The 4,898-nt window shown below is 38.1% G+C and overlaps 1 long non-coding RNA gene across 1 annotated transcript in view; it reads right to left on the bottom strand.

The window, feature by feature from the left end:
- LOC108444743 overlaps nt 1-3,730 on the bottom strand; it is a 10,455-nt gene extending 6,725 nt beyond the window's left edge. The window contains exon 1 of the long non-coding RNA XR_001859403.1: nt 3,338-3,730. This is a non-coding gene — a long non-coding RNA (uncharacterized LOC108444743). The remainder of the gene's footprint in view (nt 1-3,337) is intronic.
- Nucleotides 3,731-4,898: the final 1,168 nt, after the last annotated feature.

Genomic DNA, 4,898 nt, shown 5'->3' with positions numbered 1-4,898 from the left:
AGGAAAAATATCACCATGAAAAAGTGCAAACACTGAGTTGAGTCTGGCAAGTCTCCACAGAGCCAGAATGAGATTTATATTGTGCCCTCTTCCTTCTCTGCTTTATTTACTCCCATCTGTCCTTGACAGAAGCATCACTTTTAAAGTGAACTTCTTCTGGGTCGCTATATCACTCTTTTCCTTGAAAGACTGGCTACAGGGAGCTGATCAAAACAAAGGGCAGGTAGACAACCAGGGCAGGATTTCAAGAAAGGCTTTAGCATGCTTTAAAGTGTTTCAGCAAGGGGCTTGCTGAGGTCAGAGGCAGCATTAACTGGAATTTGTCTGCCACTTCTTTGGTGTTTCTGGGTGTCTCTAGAGGTTTTCTCATAGCCTACCTTTGAACTTCAAACTTCTAGTAAGCTGGTATATATCTCACTCCACAATTTTGATTGTGAATTGAACTAAAGAAAGAAGCTAAAGTTTATTTACCAGCCATCAATCAGCAAATAAATTATTTACAGATGTCTTCATTTATTTGACTCTTTCATTTATTTACTTATAGCTACAGCAAATACCACCACCAGACAGCGTCCAGATGGAAAACAATTACCCCACACTGGAACCGTATGCTTCCTGAGAGAAGCTGAGAAATTATTTGAATCTCAGACAGAAACAATTAGAAGTAAACTCAGGCCTGTTTTTGTGAGAAACTCCCCTTTGGACACAGATGCTATGAAATCTTTCTGACATATCACAAAGAAAAAACAGATTTGGCCTTCAGAAAGAGGCTTAGGATGCCGTGAGTCCAAACTGAATGATAATCCTGTGTAAGTGGCAACTCAAGAGTAGACTCTAATCTGTGCACTGTGTCAAGTACAAGAGTAACCAACCCATGTAGTTTATCCATATACATGTCACCTGAGGCTCAGAGATGCTGACATGCTAAATGCAGCATGTCAGAATTTACAAGGAGAGGAGAAGTGCTTTGATTACATCAGAAAAGAAATTATTAGAATAGTTCCAGTAGATTAAATTTGAATAGAAAACCTTACACTACTTGAAGTTGCTTAATAAAGTCTATAACTACTTACAATTATAACTACTGAGATAAAATGAGAGCAGAGTGAGATTGATCTAATATAGATAAATATAGATGACAAGGAAGAATATATCTCTATATTCTTCACTGTTATCTCACACACATCACAAATCCAGGGAAGTATCAGTTCTGCAGTAATATCCAACACTGGGAGTTTGCCGTTTGAGACCTTTTTCTCTGCATTTCCAGACTGTGTTGAAACAGAATCCAGGCAATCATCTGGATCATTAGAGTCCAAAGCTCTACAGACTCCACATCTTTGCTCAAATGGTAGAAATGATAGCTTTCATCTGCACTCCTCCAAATCCAGACACCCTGTCATTTGTTCCTGCTGTGGCATTGTATTTTGAACTTCAAGTTTCACTGGGTTGTGCCTTACAGGCAAAATGGATCCCTTCTAATTCTAGAGAAAAATTAAATTAATTCAATTTCCAAACATCATTTAAAGATGTTTGTTTTCCCAGATATGTGGTCATTTGGAAGCATGGGGGTTTTTTTCAGTCCTGGCTCTTTCTGTTATTTCTTTCAGGTGATATAATGGGATAGAACCATTGCAAGAATTCTCCCAAGGAATGATATTAGATGGCAGCTTGAAATCTAATGCAGTGCTTGGGTATTTAAAGAAATAAGTATTCAGGAAACAGATTCTACGTAATAAAAAGAGCACAAAGCTGTACTAGAAAGAACTGTATGGCCATCTTGTTTAAATAAGAGACAAGAAGATGATCAACATCATGCCTTATTAATAATAAAACTGGAAGTCATAACTGTGGAACTAATCTATCTTGGAGAGAAGAGTATATTTCTGATTTCCTGTCTTGGAGGGAAGAGCAGATTTTTGCCACATAAACTGCTTTCTACATCCAAAAAGATGGGTTTCATCAGAAAGCTTATTTCTTGTTGTAAAGAAGCTGAAATATTTTGGAGGTTTGCCAGACATCATGAAAAGCTGCGTGTCCTAGGGATTTCTTCATATCAAGGACTACGTGTCCCATTATAAAAGAGAGAAGAAAGATAAAGCCTTGAAAATCCTTATACACACAAATTCCAAAATCTTTAAAAGAAGTACTTCACTTTTTAGGAGATTCAAAGGTGTTTTTCATAATTGAAACAAGCAGGAGACCAAGTTTGTTACACTAAAAGCAGTTTGGGCCAGGACACCAAACACAATAGAATTTCTGAAGGCTTAGCTAGAAAGAGGCAAAGAGACCTTCCTTCAGTTTTTCCTGTCCAGGAATCTGGGAACTGGCTTTGCCTTGGTTGACCTTCCCTAACAGAATGCAGACCAGCATGGAATGTTTCACTTCTGGACGCCATTACATAAGGATGGAACATGGATTGTCAACCATAGACTCCAGCTGAGAGATGAGGAATTTAACAGCTCTGAAATCCTTCACTTGCCAAGCATCTTCAGAAAATTCCATTATGCAGACAGAAGGTGATCACCATAAATTTATTATCTTACAGATCTTTTTTTGTGTTATTCACAATCAGCCTTATACATTTTCAGCTCACAAAGGTACAGATGGGATTCACTAAACAGTAAAGAAACGAAATTTACTTATGCCTTCGGTTACATTCCAATATTAATTTGCAAACATGAAGCTGTGTCTCTGATCATAACCAAGCCAAATACACTTATAAAATGAAAACATCCTACCAGTGGTACAGTTTCAAACTGCAATTTTCTTTCTCTTTTTTTGTTTTTTTTGGTTTTTTTTTGATATAGAATTACTTTTTTCCAAGGCTAAATAAATAGCAGGTGGGTCAATCTTTAGGTCACAAGTTCTATCTTTTCATTGCCAGGTAATATTCATAGCACAGCAGGGCTAAATGATGCTCCACAGTTTAAGGACATTTGATGGAATCTTTGCTGTGATTACTTTAAGTGGTGACATTTAAGTGGCATGAACTGGACATCTAAATCTTTGGACTTTGGAATGAAAACTGTTGTGGGAAGATATTTTCAAAGGCTGGCACAAATGAGCATCCATTAATCATCTTCCTTTTCAACTAACCTTGTTTGCATTGCCCAAAATTAAACAACTTAAGTAATTTTGACACAATGCCATCCTTTTAAAGATTGAGTAGCTTTTCACTTCCTGACACTACTCTGAATAGGGGAGCCCACAATTGGAGACAGCATTCAAGATGTGGCCTCACCAGTACTAATTAGAGAAGAAGAATCACCTCCTTCCCTCCCCTAGCAACAGCCTTCCTAATGCACTATTGAGTGATGCCCAATTTGGTACCCACCAGGACCTCTAGGGTCTTCTCTTTCCAGCTGCTTGGACTGTGTTGGTGCCTGCAGTTATTCCTTTCCAGGGGCAGAACTTTGGATTTCTCTTTGTTGAACTCCATGAGATTCCTGTGAGTCCATTTCTCCAGTCTGTTGATGCCCTGGGAAATAGCACAGTTTATGAACCACCCCAAGTTTTGCGTCATCCTCAAACCTCCTGAAGGTGCACTGTCCCATCATCCAGATCACTAATGTTGAACACTGCCCACCTCAGTACTGACCAGAGGGCTTAGGGTTAGGGTGGGCCTTCAGCTTGGCTTTGTGGTGCTGCTGAGCTCCTGAGTTTTCCGTCCACCTCACTGTCCCATTTCCTAGCCATACAACATCAGTGTGTCTGTGAGGACAGCGTGGCAAGCAGTGGCAAAAGCCTTGCTGAATTCCAGGATACACAGGATTGACTCCTTTCCCCTCATCCACCAAACCATACATTTCACCACAAAAAGCTTTCACATTGGTGAAACATGATTTTCACTTCATAAATTGATGCAAATTGCCACCAGTCACCTTCTTGTCTTCAGATAATTGGAAATGGTTTCCATTCAGCAGCAAGTTTGGGGTTTTTTTCTTGATAGTATTCACCTCTAAATTTTTATGGATTTAAAAAGATCTTTTATTAATAGTTGTACACTAATGAGAATGCAAATAATAATGAGCAGTGGAAAAATACTCCAGAACTTTAAGGGTAGGGCATAAATTTAAGCTAGGATAAATTTTAATTCTCTTAATTACAGACATAATAAAAAAGAAAATTCTAAAAGAAATTATTAAAGGAAGTTTAGAATCCAATTATAGTTTATCAGAAAAATATTTTTAAACTTTGAAGTCATTTCCACTTTGAAGATTGAGAATGACCATAGTCTCTTCATGGCAAAACCTTTCTTGCTCCCTTCCAGTAGTTTTTTGCCTGGGTTTGTTTTTATATTTAGAATAGACCTTTTGCTGGTGAAATCATTAACATAAATCATTAAAATTACGGTTTCGCTAATAAATCATTAAAAGGTACAAATCTGAACAATGAAAAAAAAATGTCTAAATTCTATTCTGATGAACAGTTTTGTGTTGACTCCACTTACACAGAACTTCAAAACATTGAAGAGGGGTAAGCTCTGGGGTTTTATTTTTTCTGAAAAAGTGGTGGAAATCACACCCTGTAATTGCTGGTTCTGCATTAGGAACCCATTGGTTGTGATCAACAGGAGCAGGAGGCTCCAGCCACCCCTTGCTCTCCTCTGGTGTTGTTGCTATGGCAATGCTGAGCATCAGATTAGACCAGAGTGACATGCTGTGTGCTCCCCGAGCCCTGACTTTGCTCTTTCTTTTGTTGTTATTTTTATTAAAATAGCAGTACAGATTGTTTGCACTGAGCATGTGTAATAATAATGTGTGAAAGAATAAACTCATTAGACAGCAGAAGGTATCGTTGAGACAAAAACCTCGTGGCAATTAAAAAGAAAAAGATGCGTTGTATGTGTGATCAACCCTCACATGCCAAGACAAGAGCCAAAAACTGAATGAACA

This window comes from Corvus brachyrhynchos, unplaced genomic scaffold, assembly GCF_000691975.1.
Source record: "Corvus brachyrhynchos isolate BGI_N302 unplaced genomic scaffold, ASM69197v1 scaffold221, whole genome shotgun sequence".
NCBI lineage: Eukaryota > Metazoa > Chordata > Aves > Passeriformes > Corvidae > Corvus > Corvus brachyrhynchos.
The sequence above is the reverse complement of the archived record's forward strand: the minus strand, read 5'-3'. Positions and strand labels throughout refer to the sequence as shown.